This window comes from Nothobranchius furzeri, chromosome 2 (assembly GCF_043380555.1).
Source record: "Nothobranchius furzeri strain GRZ-AD chromosome 2, NfurGRZ-RIMD1, whole genome shotgun sequence".
NCBI classification, from domain to species: Eukaryota; Metazoa; Chordata; class Actinopteri; order Cyprinodontiformes; family Nothobranchiidae; genus Nothobranchius; species Nothobranchius furzeri.
This window is the reverse complement of record NC_091742.1, coordinates 53,837,455-53,861,377: the sequence shown is the minus strand read 5'-3', so window position 1 is coordinate 53,861,377 and position 23,923 is coordinate 53,837,455. Positions and strand designations below refer to the sequence as shown.

The following is a 23,923-nucleotide window of genomic DNA, read 5'->3' as shown; positions in this document are numbered from 1 at the left end:
TTGTTCCTCAGAAGGGCGAGTGCGTAACAGCACCCTCTGCTGGCTCAAAAGACAAGGACAAAAGCTTACAGCACCTGGTATTCCCAGGCGGTCTCCCATCGAAGTACTAACCAGGCCCGACCCTGCTTAGCTTCCGAGATCAGACGAGATCGGGCGTGTTCAGGGTGGTATGGCCGTAAGCGAAGGCTTGTCCTTCCGTCCTCCGTTTTATGGGTGCAGAGACAGTTGTGCCCTTGGCTGCCATTGAATGGAATGCTGCAATTTGAGGCCTTTCCAGTAAACCGCCCTCATCCCCAGTTTGAGCTGTGTCTGGCCGGGCTCCGTGGGCGAAAGCGGAGAGGGGAGCTTGTGTAGTGACACAGTAGAATAGGTTCATGCGCTTTAATCCAAATTTGTTCACATCGCAGACGTCAGAAAGTACAAACGATATTATTTAACATTTGGATGTACAAAAAGGTCACCTTCACCTCAGTTGAGAGAAGTACCTCGTTTTTCCTTTGTCCCTCCTATGAGTGGTGGGCCCATGGAAAGTGGGACCCACGCCCCCCTGTTCGGGCTGCGTCTGGCCGGGCTCTGTGGGTGAAATCCTTGCAAACAGGTGCCGGCCGGCTGGCGCCCGATTTTTCTTAGTTTGTGAGTTCAGCTTTTCTTGTGTTTGGCAGCAATAAATTGCAATGTGTTTCTCCAACAACCTATTTGGGTCTTTGTGGAAAAGACCTATTGGTGCATTTTGATGCCATTCCAGTAAAAGGCCCACATTTCTTTTAGCTGGTAGCGTAGCGGCAAAGACTTGCGACGTGCCATCATGGCCGCAGGCTGCAGAGCCTTGCTCCGGAACTAAATCTTAATGACAATCTTTAGTTAGATCCCTGAATTGCAAGTAAGTCACAGATAGATGAGTTGGATTTTCTCTATTGCAACTTGGGAAGTAAAATGTGAACGTATTGAAGAAGAAACCCTCTTTTAAAACCTGATTGCCCCAGGGAATGGGCTTTTTGACATTTCTGTGTTAACCCTTTGATGCATGAATTATGAAATCTTCAACCATGATTTTTTTTAACAATTTTTTGATTCATCTTTAGGTGTGAATGAAACAAATTTCAACAAATATTTTTTGTAAAAATGTATAATTTACAAATAATTTATTACATGTCCACCTCAGTGAACAGCGTGCAATCTGAACATGAAATATGTTGGCTTGGCTTACCAAAGTCCAAATGGAGGTGCTCAAATGCAATAAAGTCTTCAACAGCTGTGCTTAATAGCAAAAATAAATAAATAACAATTTTGAGTACCTGTCCACTTGAGTGACTATTATGCATGAAAGGGTTAAGGAAAAGTGCAATATGCTGTTGTAACTGTTTGAGGTCTGTAAGGTGTTGTTCCTCAGAAGAGCGAGTGCGTAACAGCACCCTCTGCTGGCTCAAAAGACAAGGACAAAAGCTTACAGCACCTGGTATTCCCAGGCGGTCTCCCATCCAAGTACTAACCAGGCCCGACCCTGCTTAGCTTCCGAGATCAGACGAGATCGGGCGTGTTCAGGGTGGTATGGCCGTAAGCGAAGGCTTGTCTTTCCGTCCTCCGTTTTATGGGTGCAGAGACAGTTGTGCCCTTGGCTGCCATTGAATGGAATGCTGCAATTTGAGGCCTTTCCAGTAAACCGCCCTCATCCCCAGTTTGAGCTGTGTCTGGCCGGGCTCCGTGGGCGAAAGCGGAGAGGGGAGCTTGTGTAGTGACACAGTAGAATAGGTTCATGCGCTTTAATCCAAATTTGTTCACATCGCAGACGTCAGAAAGTACAAACGATATTATTTAACATTTGGATGTACAAAAAGGCCACCTTCACCTCAGTTGAGGGAAGTACCTCGTTTTTCCTTTGTCCCTCCTATGAGTGGTGGGCCCATGGAAAGTGGGACCCACGCCCCCCTGTTCGGGCTGCGTCTGGCCGGGCTCTGTGGGTGAAATCCTTGCAAACAGGTGCCGGCCGGCTGGCGCCCGATTTTTCTTAGTTTGTGAGTTCAGCTTTTCTTGTGTTTGGCAGCAATAAATTGCAATGTGTTTCTCCAACAACCTATTTGGGTCTTTGTGGAAAAGACCTATTGGTGCATTTTGATGCAATTCCAGTAAAAGGCCCACATTTCTTTTAGCTGGTAGCGTAGCGGCAAAGACTTGCGACGTGCCATCATGGCCGCAGGCTGCAGAGCCTTGCTCCGGAACGAAATCTTAATGACAATCTTTAGTTAGATCCCTGAATTGCAAGTAAGTCACAGATAGATGAGTTGGATTTTCTCTATTGCAACTTGGGAAGTAAAATGTGAACGTATTGAAGAAGAAACGCTCTTTTAAAACCTGATTGCCCCAGGGAATGGGCTTTTTGACATTTCTGTGTTAACCCTTTGATGCATGAATTATGAAATCTTCAACCATGATTTTTTTTAACAATTTTTTGATTCATCTTTAGGTGTGAAAGAAACAAATTTCAACAAATATTTTTTGTAAAAATGTATAATTTACAAATAATTTATTACATGTCCACCTCAGTGAACAGCGTGCAATCTGAACATGAAATATGTTGGCTTGGCTTACCAAAGTCCAAATGGAGGTGCTCAAATGCAATAAAGTCTTCAACAGCTGTGCTTAATAGCAAAAATAAATAAATAACAATTTTGAGTACCTGTCCACTTGAGTGACTATTATGCATGAAAGGGTTAAGGAAAAGTGCAATATGCTGTTGTAACTGTTTGAGGTCTGTAAGGTGTTGTTCCTCAGAAGAGCGAGTGCGTAACAGCACCCTCTGCTGGCTCAAAAGACAAGGACAAAAGCTTACAGCACCTGGTATTCCCAGGCGGTCTCCCATCCAAGTACTAACCAGGCCCGACCCTGCTTAGCTTCCGAGATCAGACGAGATCGGGCGTGTTCAGGGTGGTATGGCCGTAAGCGAAGGCTTGTCTTTCCGTCCTCCGTTTTATGGGTGCAGAGACAGTTGTGCCCTTGGCTGCCATTGAATGGAATGCTGCAATTTGAGGCCTTTCCAGTAAACCGCCCTCATCCCCAGTTTGAGCTGTGTCTGGCCGGGCTCCGTGGGCGAAAGCGGAGAGGGGAGCTTGTGTAGTGACACAGTAGAATAGGTTCATGCGCTTTAATCCAAATTTGTTCACATCGCAGACGTCAGAAAGTACAAACGATATTATTTAACATTTGGATGTACAAAAAGGCCACCTTCACCTCAGTTGAGGGAAGTACCTCGTTTTTCCTTTGTCCCTCCTATGAGTGGTGGGCCCATGGAAAGTGGGACCCACGCCCCCCTGTTCGGGCTGCGTCTGGCCGGGCTCTGTGGGTGAAATCCTTGCAAACAGGTGCCGGCCGGCTGGCGCCCGATTTTTCTTAGTTTGTGAGTTCAGCTTTTCTTGTGTTTGGCAGCAATAAATTGCAATGTGTTTCTCCAACAACCTATTTGGGTCTTTGTGGAAAAGACCTATTGGTGCATTTTGATGCAATTCCAGTAAAAGGCCCACATTTCTTTTAGCTGGTAGCGTAGCGGCAAAGACTTGCGACGTGCCATCATGGCCGCAGGCTGCAGAGCCTTGCTCCGGAACGAAATCTTAATGACAATCTTTAGTTAGATCCCTGAATTGCAAGTAAGTCACAGATAGATGAGTTGGATTTTCTCTATTGCAACTTGGGAAGTAAAATGTGAACGTATTGAAGAAGAAACGCTCTTTTAAAACCTGATTGCCCCAGGGAATGGGCTTTTTGACATTTCTGTGTTAACCCTTTGATGCATGAATTATGAAATCTTCAACCATGATTTTTTTTAACAATTTTTTGATTCATCTTTAGGTGTGAAAGAAACAAATTTCAACAAATATTTTTTGTAAAAATGTATAATTTACAAATAATTTATTACATGTCCACCTCAGTGAACAGCGTGCAATCTGAACATGAAATATGTTGGCTTGGCTTACCAAAGTCCAAATGGAGGTGCTCAAATGCAATAAAGTCTTCAACAGCTGTGCTTAATAGCAAAAATAAATAAATAACAATTTTGAGTACCTGTCCACTTGAGTGACTATTATGCATGAAAGGGTTAAGGAAAAGTGCAATATGCTGTTGTAACTGTTTGAGGTCTGTAAGGTGTTGTTCCTCAGAAGGGCGAGTGCGTAACAGCACCCTCTGCTGGCTCAAAAGACAAGGACAAAAGCTTACAGCACCTGGTATTCCCAGGCGGTCTCCCATCCAAGTACTAACCAGGCCCGACCCTGCTTAGCTTCCGAGATCAGACGAGATCGGGCGTGTTCAGGGTGGTATGGCCGTAAGCGAAGGCTTGACCTTCCGTCCTCCGTTTTATGGGTGCAGAGACAGTTGTGCCCTTGGCTGCCATTGAATGGAATGCTGCAATTTGAGGGCTTTCCAGTAAACCGCCCTCATCCCCAGTTTGAGCTGTGTCTGGCCGGGCTCCGTGGGCGAAAGCGGAGAGGGGAGCTTGTGTAGTGACACAGTAGAATAGGTTCATGCGCTTTAATCCAAATTTGTTCACATCGCAGACGTCAGAAAGTACAAACGATATTATTTAACATTTGGATGTACAAAAAGGCCACCTTCACCTCAGTTGAGGGAAGTACCTCGTTTTTCCTTTGTCCCTCCTATGAGTGGTGGGCCCATGGAAAGTGGGACCCACGCCCCCCTGTTCGGGCTGCGTCTGGCCGGGCTCTGTGGGTGAAATCCTTGCAAACAGGTGCCGGCCGGCTGGCGCCCGATTTTTCTTAGTTTGTGAGTTCAGCTTTTCTTGTGTTTGGCAGCAATAAATTGCAATGTGTTTCTCCAACAACCTATTTGGGTCTTTGTGGAAAAGACCTATTGGTGCATTTTGATGCAATTCCAGTAAAAGGCCCACATTTCTTTTAGCTGGTAGCGTAGCGGCAAAGACTTGCGACGTGCCATCATGGCCGCAGGCTGCAGAGCCTTGCTCCGGAACGAAATCTTAATGACAATCTTTAGTTAGATCCCTGAATTGCAAGTAAGTCACAGATAGATGAGTTGGATTTTCTCTATTGCAACTTGGGAAGTAAAATGTGAACGTATTGAAGAAGAAACGCTCTTTTAAAACCTGATTGCCCCAGGGAATGGGCTTTTTGACATTTCTGTGTTAACCCTTTGATGCATGAATTATGAAATCTTCAACCATGATTTTTTTTAACAATTTTTTGATTCATCTTTAGGTGTGAAAGAAACAAATTTCAACAAATATTTTTTGTAAAAATGTATAATTTACAAATAATTTATTACATGTCCACCTCAGTGAACAGCGTGCAATCTGAACATGAAATATGTTGGCTTGGCTTACCAAAGTCCAAATGGAGGTGCTCAAATGCAATAAAGTCTTCAACAGCTGTGCTTAATAGCAAAAATAAATAAATAACAATTTTGAGTACCTGTCCACTTGAGTGACTATTATGCATGAAAGGGTTAAGGAAAAGTGCAATATGCTGTTGTAACTGTTTGAGGTCTGTAAGGTGTTGTTCCTCAGAAGGGCGAGTGCGTAACAGCACCCTCTGCTGGCTCAAAAGACAAGGACAAAAGCTTACAGCACCTGGTATTCCCAGGCGGTCTCCCATCCAAGTACTAACCAGGCCCGACCCTGCTTAGCTTCCGAGATCAGACGAGATCGGGCGTGTTCAGGGTGGTATGGCCGTAAGCGAAGGCTTGACCTTCCGTCCTCCGTTTTATGGGTGCAGAGACAGTTGTGCCCTTGGCTGCCATTGAATGGAATGCTGCAATTTGAGGCCTTTCCAGTAAACCGCCCTCATCCCCAGTTTGAGCTGTGTCTGGCCGGGCTCCGTGGGCGAAAGCGGAGAGGGGAGCTTGTGTAGTGACACAGTAGAATAGGTTCATGCGCTTTAATCCAAATTTGTTCACATCGCAGACGTCAGAAAGTACAAACGATATTATTTAACATTTGGATGTACAAAAAGTCCACCTTCACCTCAGTTGAGAGAAGTACCTCGTTTTTCCTTTGTCCCTCCTATGAGTGGTGGGCCCATGGAAAGTGGGACCCACGCCCCCCTGTTCGGGCTGCGTCTGGCCGGGCTCTGTGGGTGAAATCCTTGCAAACAGGTGCCGGCCGGCTGGCGCCCGATTTTTCTTAGTTTGTGAGTTCAGCTTTTCTTGTGTTTGGCAGCAATAAATTGCAATGTGTTTCTCCAACAACCTATTTGGGTCTTTGTGGAAAAGACCTATTGGTGCATTTTGATGCCATTCCAGTAAAAGGCCCACATTTCTTTTAGCTGGTAGCGTAGCGGCAAAGACTTGCGACGTGCCATCATGGCCGCAGGCTGCAGAGCCTTGCTCCGGAACGAAATCTTAATGACAATCTTTAGTTAGATCCCTGAATTGCAAGTAAGTCACAGATAGATGAGTTGGATTTTCTCTATTGCAACTTGGGAAGTAAAATGTGAACGTATTGAAGAAGAAACCCTCTTTTAAAACCTGATTGCCCCAGGGAATGGGCTTTTTGACATTTCTGTGTTAACCCTTTGATGCATGAATTATGAAATCTTCAACCATGATTTTTTTTAACAATTTTTTGATTCATCTTTAGGTGTGAATGAAACAAATTTCAACAAATATTTTTTGTAAAAATGTATAATTTACAAATAATTTATTACATGTCCACCTCAGTGAACAGCGTGCAATCTGAACATGAAATATGTTGGCTTGGCTTACCAAAGTCCAAATGGAGGTGCTCAAATGCAATAAAGTCTTCAACAGCTGTGCTTAATAGCAAAAATAAATAAATAACAATTTTGAGTACCTGTCCACTTGAGTGACTATTATGCATGAAAGGGTTAAGGAAAAGTGCAATATGCTGTTGTAACTGTTTGAGGTCTGTAAGGTGTTGTTCCTCAGAAGGGCGAGTGCGTAACAGCACCCTCTGCTGGCTCAAAAGACAAGGACAAAAGCTTACAGCACCTGGTATTCCCAGGCGGTCTCCCATCCAAGTACTAACCAGGCCCGACCCTGCTTAGCTTCCGAGATCAGACGAGATCGGGCGTGTTCAGGGTGGTATGGCCGTAAGCGAAGGCTTGTCCTTCCGTCCTCCGTTTTATGGGTGCAGAGACAGTTGTGCCCTTGGCTGCCATTGAATGGAATGCTGCAATTTGAGGCCTTTCCAGTAAACCGCCCTCATCCCCAGTTTGAGCTGTGTCTGGCCGGGCTCCGTGGGCGAAAGCGGAGAGGGGAGCTTGTGTAGTGACACAGTAGAATAGGTTCATGCGCTTTAATCCAAATTTGTTCACATCGCAGACGTCAGAAAGTACAAACGATATTATTTAACATTTGGATGTACAAAAAGGTCACCTTCACCTCAGTTGAGAGAAGTACCTCGTTTTTCCTTTGTCCCTCCTATGAGTGGTGGGCCCATGGAAAGTGGGACCCACGCCCCCCTGTTCGGGCTGCGTCTGGCCGGGCTCTGTGGGTGAAATCCTTGCAAACAGGTGCCGGCCGGCTGGCGCCCGATTTTTCTTAGTTTGTGAGTTCAGCTTTTCTTGTGTTTGGCAGCAATAAATTGCAATGTGTTTCTCCAACAACCTATTTGGGTCTTTGTGGAAAAGACCTATTGGTGCATTTTGATGCCATTCCAGTAAAAGGCCCACATTTCTTTTAGCTGGTAGCGTAGCGGCAAAGACTTGCGACGTGCCATCATGGCCGCAGGCTGCAGAGCCTTGCTCCGGAACTAAATCTTAATGACAATCTTTAGTTAGATCCCTGAATTGCAAGTAAGTCACAGATAGATGAGTTGGATTTTCTCTATTGCAACTTGGGAAGTAAAATGTGAACGTATTGAAGAAGAAACGCTCTTTTAAAACCTGATTGCCCCAGGGAATGGGCTTTTTGACATTTCTGTGTTAACCCTTTGATGCATGAATTATGAAATCTTCAACCATGATTTTTTTTAACAATTTTTTGATTCATCTTTAGGTGTGAATGAAACAAATTTCAACAAATATTTTTTGTAAAAATGTATAATTTACAAATAATTTATTACATGTCCACCTCAGTGAACAGCGTGCAATCTGAACATGAAATATGTTGGCTTGGCTTACCAAAGTCCAAATGGAGGTGCTCAAATGCAATAAAGTCTTCAACAGCTGTGCTTAATAGCAAAAATAAATAAATAACAATTTTGAGTACCTGTCCACTTGAGTGACTATTATGCATGAAAGGGTTAAGGAAAAGTGCAATATGCTGTTGTAACTGTTTGAGGTCTGTAAGGTGTTGTTCCTCAGAAGGGCGAGTGCGTAACAGCACCCTCTGCTGGCTCAAAAGACAAGGACAAAAGCTTACAGCACCTGGTATTCCCAGGCGGTCTCCCATCCAAGTACTAACCAGGCCCGACCCTGCTTAGCTTCCGAGATCAGACGAGATCGGGCGTGTTCAGGGTGGTATGGCCGTAAGCGAAGGCTTGTCCTTCCGTCCTCCGTTTTATGGGTGCAGAGACAGTTGTGCCCTTGGCTGCCATTGAATGGAATGCTGCAATTTGAGGCCTTTCCAGTAAACCGCCCTCATCCCCAGTTTGAGCTGTGTCTGGCCGGGCTCCGTGGGCGAAAGCGGAGAGGGGAGCTTGTGTAGTGACACAGTAGAATAGGTTCATGCGCTTTAATCCAAATTTGTTCACATCGCAGACGTCAGAAAGTACAAACGATATTATTTAACATTTGGATGTACAAAAAGGCCACCTTCACCTCAGTTGAGAGAAGTACCTCGTTTTTCCTTTGTCCCTCCTATGAGTGGTGGGCCCATGGAAAGTGGGACCCACGCCCCCCTGTTCGGGCTGCGTCTGGCTGGGCTCTGTGGGTGAAATCCTTGCAAACAGGTGCCGGCCGGCTGGCGCCCGATTTTTCTTAGTTTGTGAGTTCAGCTTTTCTTGTGTTTGGCAGCAATAAATTGCAATGTGTTTCTCCAACAACCTATTTGGGTCTTTGTGGAAAAGACCTATTGGTGCATTTTGATGCCATTCCAGTAAAAGGCCCACATTTCTTTTAGCTGGTAGCGTAGCGGCAAAGACTTGCGACGTGCCATCATGGCCGCAGGCTGCAGAGCCTTGCTCCGGAACTAAATCTTAATGACAATCTTTAGTTAGATCCCTGAATTGCAAGTAAGTCACAGATAGATGAGTTGGATTTTCTCTATTGCAACTTGGGAAGTAAAATGTGAACGTATTGAAGAAGAAACCCTCTTTTAAAACCTGATTGCCCCAGGGAATGGGCTTTTTGACATTTCTGTGTTAACCCTTTGATGCATGAATTATGAAATCTTCAACCATGATTTTTTTTAACAATTTTTTGATTCATCTTTAGGTGTGAATGAAACAAATTTCAACAAATATTTTTTGTAAAAATGTATAATTTACAAATAATTTATTACATGTCCACCTCAGTGAACAGCGTGCAATCTGAACATGAAATATGTTGGCTTGGCTTACCAAAGTCCAAATGGAGGTGCTCAAATGCAATAAAGTCTTCAACAGCTGTGCTTAATAGCAAAAATAAATAAATAACAATTTTGAGTACCTGTCCACTTGAGTGACTATTATGCATGAAAGGGTTAAGGAAAAGTGCAATATGCTGTTGTAACTGTTTGAGGTCTGTAAGGTGTTGTTCCTCAGAAGGGCGAGTGCGTAACAGCACCCTCTGCTGGCTCAAAAGACAAGGACAAAAGCTTACAGCACCTGGTATTCCCAGGCGGTCTCCCATCCAAGTACTAACCAGGCCCGACCCTGCTTAGCTTCCGAGATCAGACGAGATCGGGCGTGTTCAGGGTGGTATGGCCGTAAGCGAAGGCTTGTCCTTCCGTCCTCCGTTTTATGGGTGCAGAGACAGTTGTGCCCTTGGCTGCCATTGAATGGAATGCTGCAATTTGAGGCCTTTCCAGTAAACCGCCCTCATCCCCAGTTTGAGCTGTGTCTGGCCGGGCTCCGTGGGCGAAAGCGGAGAGGGGAGCTTGTGTAGTGACACAGTAGAATAGGTTCATGCGCTTTAATCCAAATTTGTTCACATCGCAGACGTCAGAAAGTACAAACGATATTATTTAACATTTGGATGTACAAAAAGGTCACCTTCACCTCAGTTGAGAGAAGTACCTCGTTTTTCCTTTGTCCCTCCTATGAGTGGTGGGCCCATGGAAAGTGGGACCCACGCCCCCCTGTTCGGGCTGCGTCTGGCCGGGCTCTGTGGGTGAAATCCTTGCAAACAGGTGCCGGCCGGCTGGCGCCCGATTTTTCTTAGTTTGTGAGTTCAGCTTTTCTTGTGTTTGGCAGCAATAAATTGCAATGTGTTTCTCCAACAACCTATTTGGGTCTTTGTGGAAAAGACCTATTGGTGCATTTTGATGCCATTCCAGTAAAAGGCCCACATTTCTTTTAGCTGGTAGCGTAGCGGCAAAGACTTGCGACGTGCCATCATGGCCGCAGGCTGCAGAGCCTTGCTCCGGAACTAAATCTTAATGACAATCTTTAGTTAGATCCCTGAATTGCAAGTAAGTCACAGATAGATGAGTTGGATTTTCTCTATTGCAACTTGGGAAGTAAAATGTGAACGTATTGAAGAAGAAACCCTCTTTTAAAACCTGATTGCCCCAGGGAATGGGCTTTTTGACATTTCTGTGTTAACCCTTTGATGCATGAATTATGAAATCTTCAACCATGATTTTTTTTAACAATTTTTTGATTCATCTTTAGGTGTGAATGAAACAAATTTCAACAAATATTTTTTGTAAAAATGTATAATTTACAAATAATTTATTACATGTCCACCTCAGTGAACAGCGTGCAATCTGAACATGAAATATGTTGGCTTGGCTTACCAAAGTCCAAATGGAGGTGCTCAAATGCAATAAAGTCTTCAACAGCTGTGCTTAATAGCAAAAATAAATAAATAACAATTTTGAGTACCTGTCCACTTGAGTGACTATTATGCATGAAAGGGTTAAGGAAAAGTGCAATATGCTGTTGTAACTGTTTGAGGTCTGTAAGGTGTTGTTCCTCAGAAGGGCGAGTGCGTAACAGCACCCTCTGCTGGCTCAAAAGACAAGGACAAAAGCTTACAGCACCTGGTATTCCCAGGCGGTCTCCCATCCAAGTACTAACCAGGCCCGACCCTGCTTAGCTTCCGGGATCAGACGAGATCGGGCGTGTTCAGGGTTGTATGGCCGTAAGCAAAGGTTTGTCCTTCCGTCCTCCTTTTTATGGGTGCAGAGACAGTTGTGCCCTTGGCTGCCATTGAATGGAATGCTGCAATTTGAGGCCTTTCCAGTAAACCGCCCTCATCCCCAGTTTGAGCTGTGTCTGGCCAGGCTCCGTGGGCGAAAGCGGAGAGGGGAGCTTGTGTAGTGACACAGTAGAATAGGTTCATGCGCTTTAATCCAAATTTGTTCACATCGCAGACGTCAGAAAGTACAAACGATATTATTTAACATTTGGATGTACAAAAAGGCCACCTTCACCTCAGTTGAGAGAAGTACCTCGTTTTTCCTTTGTCCCTCCTATGAGTGGTGGGCCCATGGAAAGTGGGACCCACACCCCCCTGTTCGGGCTGCGTCTGGCCGGGCTCTGTGGGTGAAATCCTTGCAAACAGGTGCCGGCCGGCTGGCGCCCGATTTTTCTTAGTTTGTGAGTTCAGCTTTTCTTGTGTTTGGCAGCAATAAATTGCAATGTGTTTCTCCAACAACCTATTTGGGTCTTTGTGGAAAAGACCTATTGGTGCATTTTGATGCCATTCCAGTAAAAGGCCCACATTTCTTTTAGCTGGTAGCGTAGCGGCAAAGACTTGCGACGTGCCATCATGGCCGCAGGCTGCAGAGCCTTGCTCCGGAACGAAATCTTAATGACAATCTTTAGTTAGATCCCTGAATTGCAAGTAAGTCACAGATAGATGAGTTGGATTTTCTCTATTGCAACTTGGGAAGTAAAATGTGAACGTATTGAAGAAGAAACCCTCTTTTAAAACCTGATTGCCCCAGGGAATGGGCTTTTTGACATTTCTGTGTTAACCCTTTGATGCATGAATTATGAAATCTTCAACCATGATTTTTTTTAACAATTTTTTGATTCATCTTTAGGTGTGAATGAAACAAATTTCAACAAATATTTTTTGTAAAAATGTATAATTTACAAATAATTTATTACATGTCCACCTCAGTGAACAGCGTGCAATCTGAACATGAAATATGTTGGCTTGGCTTACCAAAGTCCAAATGGAGGTGCTCAAATGCAATAAAGTCTTCAACAGCTGTGCTTAATAGCAAAAATAAATAAATAACAATTTTGAGTACCTGTCCACTTGAGTGACTATTATGCATGAAAGGGTTAAGGAAAAGTGCAATATGCTGTTGTAACTGTTTGAGGTCTGTAAGGTGTTGTTCCTCAGAAGGGCGAGTGCGTAACAGCACCCTCTGCTGGCTCAAAAGACAAGGACAAAAGCTTACAGCACCTGGTATTCCCAGGCGGTCTCCCATCCAAGTACTAACCAGGCCCGACCCTGCTTAGCTTCCGAGATCAGACGAGATCGGGCGTGTTCAGGGTGGTATGGCCGTAAGCGAAGGCTTGTCCTTCCGTCCTCCGTTTTATGGGTGCAGAGACAGTTGTGCCCTTGGCTGCCATTGAATGGAATGCTGCAATTTGAGGCCTTTCCAGTAAACCGCCCTCATCCCCAGTTTGAGCTGTGTCTGGCCGGGCTCCGTGGGCGAAAGCGGAGAGGGGAGCTTGTGTAGTGACACAGTAGAATAGGTTCATGCGCTTTAATCCAAATTTGTTCACATCGCAGACGTCAGAAAGTACAAACGATATTATTTAACATTTGGATGTACAAAAAGGCCACCTTCACCTCAGTTGAGAGAAGTACCTCGTTTTTCCTTTGTCCCTCCTATGAGTGGTGGGCCCATGGAAAGTGGGACCCACGCCCCCCTGTTCGGGCTGCGTCTGGCCGGGCTCTGTGGGTGAAATCCTTGCAAACAGGTGCCGGCCGGCTGGCGCCCGATTTTTCTTAGTTTGTGAGTTCAGCTTTTCTTGTGTTTGGCAGCAATAAATTGCAATGTGTTTCTCCAACAACCTATTTGGGTCTTTGTGGAAAAGACCTATTGGTGCATTTTGATGCCATTCCAGTAAAAGGCCCACATTTCTTTTAGCTGGTAGCGTAGCGGCAAAGACTTGCGACGTGCCATCATGGCCGCAGGCTGCAGAGCCTTGCTCCGGAACGAAATCTTAATGACAATCTTTAGTTAGATCCCTGAATTGCAAGTAAGTCACAGATAGATGAGTTGGATTTTCTCTATTGCAACTTGGGAAGTAAAATGTGAACGTATTGAAGAAGAAACGCTCTTTTAAAACCTGATTGCCCCAGGGAATGGGCTTTTTGACATTTCTGTGTTAACCCTTTGATGCATGAATTATGAAATCTTCAACCATGATTTTTTTTAACAATTTTTTGATTCATCTTTAGGTGTGAATGAAACAAATTTCAACAAATATTTTTTGTAAAAATGTATAATTTACAAATAATTTATTACATGTCCACCTCAGTGAACAGCGTGCAATCTGAACATGAAATATGTTGGCTTGGCTTACCAAAGTCCAAATGGAGGTGCTCAAATGCAATAAAGTCTTCAACAGCTGTGCTTAATAGCAAAAATAAATAAATAACAATTTTGAGTACCTGTCCACTTGAGTGACTATTATGCATGAAAGGGTTAAGGAAAAGTGCAATATGCTGTTGTAACTGTTTGAGGTCTGTAAGGTGTTGTTCCTCAGAAGGGCGAGTGCGTAACAGCACCCTCTGCTGGCTCAAAAGACAAGGACAAAAGCTTACAGCACCTGGTATTCCCAGGCGGTCTCCCATCCAAGTACTAACCAGGCCCGACCCTGCTTAGCTTCCGAGATCAGACGAGATCGGGCGTGTTCAGGGTGGTATGGCCGTAAGCGAAGGCTTGTACTTCCGTCCTCCGTTTTATGGGTGCAGAGACAGTTGTGCCCTTGGCTGCCATTGAATGGAATGCTGCAATTTGAGGCCTTTCCAGTAAACCGCCCTCATCCCCAGTTTGAGCTGTGTCTGGCCGGGCTCCGTGGGCGAAAGCGGAGAGGGGAGCTTGTGTAGTGACACAGTAGAATAGGTTCATGCGCTTTAATCCAAATTTGTTCACATCGCAGACGTCAGAAAGTACAAACGATATTATTTAACATTTGGATGTACAAAAAGGCCACCTTCACCTCAGTTGAGAGAAGTACCTCGTTTTTCCTTTGTCCCTCCTATGAGTGGTGGGCCCATGGAAAGTGGGACCCACGCCCCCCTGTTCGGGCTGCGTCTGGCCGGGCTCTGTGGGTGAAATCCTTGCAAACAGGTGCCGGCCGGCTGGCGCCCGATTTTTCTTAGTTTGTGAGTTCAGCTTTTCTTGTGTTTGGCAGCAATAAATTGCAATGTGTTTCTCCAACAACCTATTTGGGTCTTTGTGGAAAAGACCTATTGGTGCATTTTGATGCCATTCCAGTAAAAGGCCCACATTTCTTTTAGCTGGTAGCGTAGCGGCAAAGACTTGCGACGTGCCATCATGGCCGCAGGCTGCAGAGCCTTGCTCCGGAACGAAATCTTAATGACAATCTTTAGTTAGATCCCTGAATTGCAAGTAAGTCACAGATAGATGAGTTGGATTTTCTCTATTGCAACTTGGGAAGTAAAATGTGAACGTATTGAAGAAGAAACGCTCTTTTAAAACCTGATTGCCCCAGGGAATGGGCTTTTTGACATTTCTGTGTTAACCCTTTGATGCATGAATTATGAAATCTTCAACCATGATTTTTTTTAACAATTTTTTGATTCATCTTTAGGTGTGAATGAAACAAATTTCAACAAATATTTTTTGTAAAAATGTATAATTTACAAATAATTTATTACATGTCCACCTCAGTGAACAGCGTGCAATCTGAACATGAAATATGTTGGCTTGGCTTACCAAAGTCCAAATGGAGGTGCTCAAATGCAATAAAGTCTTCAACAGCTGTGCTTAATAGCAAAAATAAATAAATAACAATTTTGAGTACCTGTCCACTTGAGTGACTATTATGCATGAAAGGGTTAAGGAAAAGTGCAATATGCTGTTGTAACTGTTTGAGGTCTGTAAGGTGTTGTTCCTCAGAAGGGCGAGTGCGTAACAGCACCCTCTGCTGGCTCAAAAGACAAGGACAAAAGCTTACAGCACCTGGTATTCCCAGGCGGTCTCCCATCCAAGTACTAACCAGGCCCGACCCTGCTTAGCTTCCGAGATCAGACGAGATCGGGCGTGTTCAGGGTGGTATGGCCGTAAGCGAAGGCTTGTCCTTCCGTCCTCCGTTTTATGGGTGCAGAGACAGTTGTGCCCTTGGCTGCCATTGAATGGAATGCTGCAATTTGAGGCCTTTCCAGTAAACCGCCCTCATCCCCAGTTTGAGCTGTGTCTGGCCGGGCTCCGTGGGCGAAAGCGGAGAGGGGAGCTTGTGTAGTGACACAGTAGAATAGGTTCATGCGCTTTAATCCAAATTTGTTCACATCGCAGACGTCAGAAAGTACAAACGATATTATTTAACATTTGGATGTACAAAAAGGCCACCTTCACCTCAGTTGAGAGAAGTACCTCGTTTTTCCTTTGTCCCTCCTATGAGTGGTGGGCCCATGGAAAGTGGGACCCACGCCCCCCTGTTCGGGCTGCGTCTGGCCGGGCTCTGTGGGTGAAATCCTTGCAAACAGGTGCCGGCCGGCTGGCGCCCGATTTTTCTTAGTTTGTGAGTTCAGCTTTTCTTGTGTTTGGCAGCAATAAATTGCAATGTGTTTCTCCAACAACCTATTTGGGTCTTTGTGGAAAAGACCTATTGGTGCATTTTGATGCCATTCCAGTAAAAGGCCCACATTTCTTTTAGCTGGTAGCGTAGCGGCAAAGACTTGCGACGTGCCATCATGGCCGCAGGCTGCAGAGCCTTGCTCCGGAACGAAATCTTAATGACAATCTTTAGTTAGATCCCTGAATTGCAAGTAAGTCACAGATAGATGAGTTGGATTTTCTCTATTGCAACTTGGGAAGTAAAATGTGAACGTATTGAAGAAGAAACACTCTTTTAAAACCTGATTGCCCCAGGGAATGGGCTTTTTGACATTTCTGTGTTAACCCTTTGATGCATGAATTATGAAATCTTCAACCATGATTTTTTTTTAACAATTTTTTGATTCATCTTTAGGTGTGAATGAAACAAATTTCAACAAATATTTTTTGTAAAAATGTATAATTTACAAATAATTTATTACATGTCCACCTCAGTGAACAGCGTGCAATCTGAACATGAAATATGTTGGCTTGGCTTACCAAAGTCCAAATGGAGGTGCTCAAATGCAATAAAGTCTTCAACAGCTGTGCTTAATAGCAAAAATAAATAAATAACAATTTTGAGTACCTGTCCACTTGAGTGACTATTATGCATGAAAGGGTTAAGGAAAAGTGCAATATGCTGTTGTAACTGTTTGAGGTCTGTAAGGTGTTGTTCCTCAGAAGGGCGAGTGCGTAACAGCACCCTCTGCTGGCTCAAAAGACAAGGACAAAAGCTTACAGCACCTGGTATTCCCAGGCGGTCTCCCATCCAAGTACTAACCAGGCCCGACCCTGCTTAGCTTCCGAGATCAGACGAGATCGGGCGTGTTCAGGGTGGTATGGCCGTAAGCGAAGGCTTGTCCTTCCGTCCTCCGTTTTATGGGTGCAGAGACAGTTGTGCCCTTGGCTGCCATTGAATGGAATGCTGCAATTTGAGGCCTTTCCAGTAAACCGCCCTCATCCCCAGTTTGAGCTGTGTCTGGCCGGGCTCCGTGGGCGAAAGCGGAGAGGGGAGCTTGTGTAGTGACACAGTAGAATAGGTTCATGCGCTTTAATCCAAATTTGTTCACATCGCAGACGTCAGAAAGTACAAACGATATTATTTAACATTTGGATGTACAAAAAGGCCACCTTCACCTCAGTTGAGAGAAGTACCTCGTTTTTCCTTTGTCCCTCCTATGAGTGGTGGGCCCATGGAAAGTGGGACCCACGCCCCCCTGTTCGGGCTGCGTCTGGCCGGGCTCTGTGGGTGAAATCCTTGCAAACAGGTGCCGGCCGGCTGGCGCCCGATTTTTCTTAGTTTGTGAGTTCAGCTTTTCTTGTGTTTGGCAGCAATAAATTGCAATGTGTTTCTCCAACAACCTATTTGGGTCTTTGTGGAAAAGACCTATTGGTGCATTTTGATGCCATTCCAGTAAAAGGCCCACATTTCTTTTAGCTGGTAGCGTAGCGGCAAAGACTTGCGACGTGCCATCATGGCCGCAGGCTGCAGAGCCTTGCTCCGGAACGAAATCTTAATGACAATCTTTAGTTAGATCCCTGAATTGCAAGTAAGTCACAGATAGATGAGTTGGATTTTCTCTATTGCAACTTGGGAAGTAAAATGTGAACGTATTGAAGAAGAAACGCTCTTTTAAAACCTGATTGCCCCAGGGAATGGGCTTTTTGACATTTCTGTGTTAACCCTTTGATGCATGAATTATGAAATCTTCAACCATGATTTTTTTTAACAATTTTTTGATTCATCTTTAGGTGTGAATGAAACAAATTTCAACAAATATTTTTTGTAAAAATGTATAATTTACAAATAATTTATTACATGTCCACCTCAGTGAACAGCGTGCAATCTGAACATGAAATATGTTGGCTTGGCTTACCAAAGTCCAAATGGAGGTGCTCAAATGCAATAAAGTCTTCAACAGCTGTGCTTAATAGCAAAAATAAATAAATAACAATTTTGAGTACCTGTCCACTTGAGTGACTATTATGCATGAAAGGGTTAAGGAAAAGTGCAATATGCTGTTGTAACTGTTTGAGGTCTGTAAGGTGTTGTTCCTCAGAAGGGCGAGTGCGTAACAGCACCCTCTGCTGGCTCAAAAGACAAGGACAAAAGCTTACAGCACCTGGTATTCCCAGGCGGTCTCCCATCCAAGTACTAACCAGGCCCGACCCTGCTTAGCTTCCGAGATCAGACGAGATCGGGCGTGTTCAGGGTGGTATGGCCGTAAGCGAAGGCTTGTCCTTCCGTCCTCCGTTTTATGGGTGCAGAGACAGTTGTGCCCTTGGCTGCCATTGAATGGAATGCTGCAATTTGAGGCCTTTCCAGTAAACCGCCCTCATCCCCAGTTTGAGCTGTGTCTGGCCGGGCTCCGTGGGCGAAAGCGGAGAGGGGAGCTTGTGTAGTGACACAGTAGAATAGGTTCATGCGCTTTAATCCAAATTTGTTCACATCGCAGACGTCAGAAAGTACAAACGATATTATTTAACATTTGGATGTACAAAAAGGCCACCTTCACCTCAGTTGAGAGAAGTACCTCGTTTTTCCTTTGTCCCTCCTATGAGTGGTGGGCCCATGGAAAGTGGGACCCACGCCCCCCTGTTCGGGCTGCGTCTGGCCGGGCTCTGTGGGTGAAATCCTTGCAAACAGGTGCCGGCCGGCTGGCGCCCGATTTTTCTTAGTTTGTGAGTTCAGCTTTTCTTGTGTTTGGCAGCAATAAATTGCAATGTGTTTCTCCAACAACCTATTTGGGTCTTTGTGGAAAAGACCTATTGGTGCATTTTGATGCCATTCCAGTAAAAGGCCCACATTTCTTTTAGCTGGTAGCGTAGCGGCAAAGACTTGCGACGTGCCATCATGGCCGCAGGCTGCAGAGCCTTGCTCCGGAACGAAATCTTAATGACAATCTTTAGTTAGATCCCTGAATTGCAAGTAAGTCACAGATAGATGAGTTGGATTTTCTCTATTGCAACTTGGGAAGTAAAATGTGAACGTATTGAAGAAGAAACGCTCTTTTAAAACCTGATTGCCCCAGGGAATGGGCTTTTTGACATTTCTGTGTTAACCCTTTGATGCATGAATTATGAAATCTTCAACCATGATTTTTTTTAACAATTTTTTGATTCATCTTTAGGTGTGAATGAAACAAATTTCAACAAATATTTTTTGTAAAAATGTATAATTTACAAATAATTTATTACATGTCCACCTCAGTGAACAGCGTGCAATCTGAACATGAAATATGTTGGCTTGGCTTACCAAAGTCCAAATGGAGGTGCTCAAATGCAATAAAGTCTTCAACAGCTGTGCTTAATAGCAAAAATAAATAAATAACAATTTTGAGTACCTGTCCACTTGAGTGACTATTATGCATGAAAGGGTTAAGGAAAAGTGCAATATGCTGTTGTAACTGTTTGAGGTCTGTAAGGTGTTGTTCCTCAGAAGGGCGAGTGCGTAACAGCACCCTCTGCTGGCTCAAAAGACAAGGACAAAAGCTTACAGCACCTGGTATTCCCAGGCGGTCTCCCATCCAAGTACTAACCAGGCCCGACCCTGCTTAGCTTCCGAGATCAGACGAGATCGGGCGTGTTCAGGGTGGTATGGCCGTAAGCGAAGGCTTGTCCTTCCGTCCTCCGTTTTATGGGTGCAGAGACAGTTGTGCCCTTGGCTGCCATTGAATGGAATGCTGCAATTTGAGGCCTTTCCAGTAAACCGCCCTCATCCCCAGTTTGAGCTGTGTCTGGCCGGGCTCCGTGGGCGAAAGCGGAGAGGGGAGCTTGTGTAGTGACACAGTAGAATAGGTTCATGCGCTTTAATCCAAATTTGTTCACATCGCAGACGTCAGAAAGTACAAACGATATTATTTAACATTTGGATGTACAAAAAGGCCACCTTCACCTCAGTTGAGAGAAGTACCTCGTTTTTCCTTTGTCCCTCCTATGAGTGGTGGGCCCATGGAAAGTGGGACCCACGCCCCCCTGTTCGGGCTGCGTCTGGCCGGGCTCTGTGGGTGAAATCCTTGCAAACAGGTGCCGGCCGGCTGGCGCCCGATTTTTCTTAGTTTGTGAGTTCAGCTTTTCTTGTGTTTGGCAGCAATAAATTGCAATGTGTTTCTCCAACAACCTATTTGGGTCTTTGTGGAAAAGACCTATTGGTGCATTTTGATGCCATTCCAGTAAAAGGCCCACATTTCTTTTAGCTGGTAGCGTAGCGGCAAAGACTTGCGACGTGCCATCATGGCCGCAGGCTGCAGAGCCTTGCTCCGGAACGAAATCTTAATGACAATCTTTAGTTAGATCCCTGAATTGCAAGTAAGTCACAGATAGATGAGTTGGATTTTCTCTATTGCAACTTGGGAAGTAAAATGTGAACGTATTGAAGAAGAAACACTCTTTTAAAACCTGATTGCCCCAGGGAATGGGCTTTTTGACATTTCTGTGTTAACCCTTTGATGCATGAATTATGAAATCTTCAACCATGATTTTTTTTTAACAATTTTTTGATTCATCTTTAGGTGTGAATGAAACAAATTTCAACAAATATTTTTTGTAAAAATGTATAATTTACAAATAATTTATTACATGTCCACCTCAGTGAACAGCGTGCAATCTGAACATGAAATATGTTGGCTTGGCTTACCAAAGTCCAAATGGAGGTGCTCAAATGCAATAAAGTCTTCAACAGCTGTGCTTAATAGCAAAAATAAATAAATAACAATTTTGAGTACCTGTCCACTTGAGTGACTATTATGCATGAAAGGGTTAAGGAAAAGTGCAATATGCTGTTGTAACTGTTTGAGGTCTGTAAGGTGTTGTTCCTCAGAAGGGCGAGTGCGTAACAGCACCCTCTGCTGGCTCAAAAGACAAGGACAAAAGCTTACAGCACCTGGTATTCCCAGGCGGTCTCCCATCCAAGTACTAACCAGGCCCGACCCTGCTTAGCTTCCGAGATCAGACGAGATCGGGCGTGTTCAGGGTGGTATGGCCGTAAGCGAAGGCTTGTCCTTCCGTCCTCCGTTTTATGGGTGCAGAGACAGTTGTGCCCTTGGCTGCCATTGAATGGAATGCTGCAATTTGAGGCCTTTCCAGTAAACCGCCCTCATCCCCAGTTTGAGCTGTGTCTGGCCGGGCTCCGTGGGCGAAAGCGGAGAGGGGAGCTTGTGTAGTGACACAGTAGAATAGGTTCATGCGCTTTAATCCAAATTTGTTCACATCGCAGACGTCAGAAAGTACAAACGATATTATTTAACATTTGGATGTACAAAAAGGCCACCTTCACCTCAGTTGAGAGAAGTACCTCGTTTTTCCTTTGTCCCTCCTATGAGTGGTGGGCCCATGGAAAGTGGGACCCACGCCCCCCTGTTCGGGCTGCGTCTGGCCGGGCTCTGTGGGTGAAATCCTTGCAAACAGGTGCCGGCCGGCTGGCGCCCGATTTTTCTTAGTTTGTGAGTTCAGCTTTTCTTGTGTTTGGCAGCAATAAATTGCAATGTGTTTCTCCAACAACCTATTTGGGTCTTTGTGGAAAAGACCTATTGGTGCATTTTGATGCCATTCCAGTAAAAGGCCCACATTTCTTTTAGCTGGTAGCGTAGCGGCAAAGACTTGCGACGTGCCATCATGGCCGCAGGCTGCAGAGCCTTGCTCCGGAACGAAATCTTAATGACAATCTTTAGTTAGATCCCTGAATTGCAAGTAAGTCACAGATAGATGAGTTGGATTTTCTCTATTGCAACTTGGGAAGTAAAATGTGAACGTATTGAAGAAGAAACGCTCTTTTAAAACCTGATTGCCCCAGGGAATGGGCTTTTTGACATTTCTGTGTTAACCCTTTGATGCATGAATTATGAAATCTTCAACCATGATTTTTTTAACAATTTTTTGATTCATCTTTAGGTGTGAATGAAACAAATTTCAACAAATATTTTTTGTAAAAATGTATAATTTACAAATAATTTATTACATGTCCACCTCAGTGAACAGCGTGCAATCTGAACATGAAATATGTTGGCTTGGCTTACCAAAGTCCAAATGGAGGTGCTCAAATGCAATAAAGTCTTCAACAGCTGTGCTTAATAGCAAAAATAAATAAATAACAATTTTGAGTACCTGTCCACTTGAGTGACTATTATGCATGAAAGGGTTAAGGAAAAGTGCAATATGCTGTTGTAACTGTTTGAGGTCTGTAAGGTGTTGTTCCTCAGAAGGGCGAGTGCGTAACAGCACCCTCTGCTGGCTCAAAAGACAAGGACAAAAGCTTACAGCACCTGGTATTCCCAGGGGGTCTCCCATCCAAGTACTAACGAGGCCCGACCCTGCTTAGCTTCCGAGATCAGACGAGATCGGGCGTGTTCAGGGTGGTATGGCCGTAAGCGAAGGCTTGTCCTTCCGTCCTCCCTTTTATGGGTGCAGAGACAGTTGTGCCCTTGGCTGCCATTGAATGGAATGCTGCAATTTGAGGCCTTTCCAGTAAACCGCCCTCATCCCCAGTTTGAGCTGTGTCTGGCCGGGCTCCGTGGGCGAAAGCGGAGAGGGGAGCTTGTGTAGTGACACAGTAGAATAGGTTCATGCGCTTTAATCCAAATTTGTTCACATCGCAGACGTCAGAAAGTACAAACGATATTATTTAACATTTGGATGTACAAAAAGGCCACCTTCACCTCAGTTGAGAGAAGTACCTCGTTTTTCCTTTGTCCCTCCTATGAGTGGTGGGCCCATGGAAAGTGGGACCCACGCCCCCCTGTTCGGGCTGCGTCTGGCCGGGCTCTGTGGGTGAAATCCTTGCAAACAGGTGCCGGCCGGCTGGCGCCCGATTTTTCTTAGTTTGTGAGTTCAGCTTGTCTTGTGTTTGGCAGCAATAAATTGCAATGTGTTTCTCCAACAACCTATTTGGGTCTTTGTGGAAAAGACCTATTGGTGCATTTTGATGCCATTCCAGTAAAAGGCCCACATTTCTTTTAGCTGGTAGCGTAGCGGCAAAGACTTGCGACGTGCCATCATGGCCGCAGGCTGCAGAGCCTTGCTCCGGAACGAAATCTTAATGACAATCTTTAGTTAGATCCCTGAATTGCAAGTAAGTCACAGATAGATGAGTTGGATTTTCTCTATTGCAACTTGGGAAGTAAAATGTGAACGTATTGAAGAAGAAACGCTCTTTTAAAACCTGATTGCCCCAGGGAATGGGCTTTTTGACATTTCTGTGTTAACCCTTTGATGCATGAATTATGAAATCTTCAACCATGATTTTTTTTAACAATTTTTTGATTCATCTTTAGGTGTGAATGAAACAAATTTCAACAAATATTTTTTGTAAAAATGTATAATTTACAAATAATTTATTACATGTCCACCTCAGTGAACAGCGTGCAATCTGAACATGAAATATGTTGGCTTGGCTTACCAAAGTCCAAATGGAGGTGCTCAAATGCAATAAAGTCTTCAACAGCTGTGCTTAATAGCAAAAATAAATAAATAACAATTTTGAGTACCTGTCCACTTGAGTGACTATTATGCATGAAAGGGTTAAGGAAAAGTGCAATATGCTGTTGTAACTGTTTGAGGTCTGTAAGGTGTTGTTCCTCAGAAGGGCGAGTGCGTAACAGCACCCTCTGCTGGCTCAAAAGACAAGGACAAAAGCTTACAGCACCTGGTATTCCCAGGCGGTCTCCCATCCAAGTACTAACCAGGCCCGACCCTGCTTAGCTTCCGAGATCAGACGAGATCGGGCGTGTTCAGGGTGGTATGGCCGTAAGCGAAGGCTTGTCCTTCCGTCCTCCGTTTTATGGGTGCAGAGACAGTTGTGCCCTTGGCTGCCATTGAATGGAATGCTGCAATTTGAGGCCTTTCCAGTAAACCGCCCTCATCCCCAGTTTGAGCTGTGTCTGGCCGGGCTCCGTGGGCGAAAGCGGAGAGGGGAGCTTGTGTAGTGACACAGTAGAATAGGTTCATGCGCTTTAATCCAAATTTGTTCACATCGCAGACGTCAGAAAGTACAAACGATATTATTTAACATTTGGATGTACAAAAAGGCCACCTTCACCTCAGTTGAGAG

At 44.7% G+C, this 23,923-nt stretch overlaps 18 non-coding genes across 18 annotated transcripts; all 18 read right to left on the bottom strand.

Moving 5' to 3' along the window:
* Window positions 1–62: 62 nt before the first annotated feature.
* LOC139067995 (5S ribosomal RNA) lies at window positions 63–181 on the bottom strand. The gene has a single exon (XR_011519721.1). It is a non-coding gene; the product is annotated as a 5S ribosomal RNA (ribosomal RNA).
* A 1,260-nt stretch (window positions 182–1,441) lies between these two features.
* On the bottom strand, window positions 1,442–1,560 carry LOC139067004 (5S ribosomal RNA). Its single transcript, XR_011519616.1, has one exon. It is a non-coding gene; the product is annotated as a 5S ribosomal RNA (ribosomal RNA).
* A 1,260-nt stretch (window positions 1,561–2,820) lies between these two features.
* On the bottom strand, window positions 2,821–2,939 carry LOC139066993 (5S ribosomal RNA). The gene has a single exon (XR_011519615.1). It is a non-coding gene; the product is annotated as a 5S ribosomal RNA (ribosomal RNA).
* A 1,260-nt stretch (window positions 2,940–4,199) lies between these two features.
* LOC139066982 (5S ribosomal RNA) lies at window positions 4,200–4,318 on the bottom strand. The gene has a single exon (XR_011519614.1). It is a non-coding gene; the product is annotated as a 5S ribosomal RNA (ribosomal RNA).
* A 1,260-nt stretch (window positions 4,319–5,578) lies between these two features.
* LOC139066975 (5S ribosomal RNA) lies at window positions 5,579–5,697 on the bottom strand. The gene has a single exon (XR_011519612.1). It is a non-coding gene; the product is annotated as a 5S ribosomal RNA (ribosomal RNA).
* A 1,260-nt stretch (window positions 5,698–6,957) lies between these two features.
* Window positions 6,958–7,076, bottom strand: LOC139066965 (5S ribosomal RNA). The gene has a single exon (XR_011519611.1). It is a non-coding gene; the product is annotated as a 5S ribosomal RNA (ribosomal RNA).
* Window positions 7,077–8,336: 1,260 nt separating this feature from the next.
* Window positions 8,337–8,455, bottom strand: LOC139066955 (5S ribosomal RNA). Its single transcript, XR_011519610.1, has one exon. It is a non-coding gene; the product is annotated as a 5S ribosomal RNA (ribosomal RNA).
* A 1,260-nt stretch (window positions 8,456–9,715) lies between these two features.
* On the bottom strand, window positions 9,716–9,834 carry LOC139066945 (5S ribosomal RNA). Its single transcript, XR_011519609.1, has one exon. It is a non-coding gene; the product is annotated as a 5S ribosomal RNA (ribosomal RNA).
* A 1,260-nt stretch (window positions 9,835–11,094) lies between these two features.
* On the bottom strand, window positions 11,095–11,213 carry LOC139068319 (5S ribosomal RNA). The gene has a single exon (XR_011519918.1). It is a non-coding gene; the product is annotated as a 5S ribosomal RNA (ribosomal RNA).
* A 1,260-nt stretch (window positions 11,214–12,473) lies between these two features.
* LOC139066934 (5S ribosomal RNA) lies at window positions 12,474–12,592 on the bottom strand. Its single transcript, XR_011519608.1, has one exon. It is a non-coding gene; the product is annotated as a 5S ribosomal RNA (ribosomal RNA).
* Window positions 12,593–13,852: 1,260 nt separating this feature from the next.
* On the bottom strand, window positions 13,853–13,971 carry LOC139066923 (5S ribosomal RNA). The gene has a single exon (XR_011519607.1). It is a non-coding gene; the product is annotated as a 5S ribosomal RNA (ribosomal RNA).
* A 1,260-nt stretch (window positions 13,972–15,231) lies between these two features.
* On the bottom strand, window positions 15,232–15,350 carry LOC139066912 (5S ribosomal RNA). Its single transcript, XR_011519606.1, has one exon. It is a non-coding gene; the product is annotated as a 5S ribosomal RNA (ribosomal RNA).
* Window positions 15,351–16,611: 1,261 nt separating this feature from the next.
* LOC139066902 (5S ribosomal RNA) lies at window positions 16,612–16,730 on the bottom strand. Its single transcript, XR_011519605.1, has one exon. It is a non-coding gene; the product is annotated as a 5S ribosomal RNA (ribosomal RNA).
* A 1,260-nt stretch (window positions 16,731–17,990) lies between these two features.
* LOC139066891 (5S ribosomal RNA) lies at window positions 17,991–18,109 on the bottom strand. The gene has a single exon (XR_011519604.1). It is a non-coding gene; the product is annotated as a 5S ribosomal RNA (ribosomal RNA).
* Window positions 18,110–19,369: 1,260 nt separating this feature from the next.
* LOC139066880 (5S ribosomal RNA) lies at window positions 19,370–19,488 on the bottom strand. Its single transcript, XR_011519603.1, has one exon. It is a non-coding gene; the product is annotated as a 5S ribosomal RNA (ribosomal RNA).
* Window positions 19,489–20,749: 1,261 nt separating this feature from the next.
* On the bottom strand, window positions 20,750–20,868 carry LOC139066868 (5S ribosomal RNA). The gene has a single exon (XR_011519601.1). It is a non-coding gene; the product is annotated as a 5S ribosomal RNA (ribosomal RNA).
* Window positions 20,869–22,127: 1,259 nt separating this feature from the next.
* On the bottom strand, window positions 22,128–22,246 carry LOC139068279 (5S ribosomal RNA). Its single transcript, XR_011519878.1, has one exon. It is a non-coding gene; the product is annotated as a 5S ribosomal RNA (ribosomal RNA).
* A 1,260-nt stretch (window positions 22,247–23,506) lies between these two features.
* On the bottom strand, window positions 23,507–23,625 carry LOC139066857 (5S ribosomal RNA). The gene has a single exon (XR_011519600.1). It is a non-coding gene; the product is annotated as a 5S ribosomal RNA (ribosomal RNA).
* Window positions 23,626–23,923: the final 298 nt, after the last annotated feature.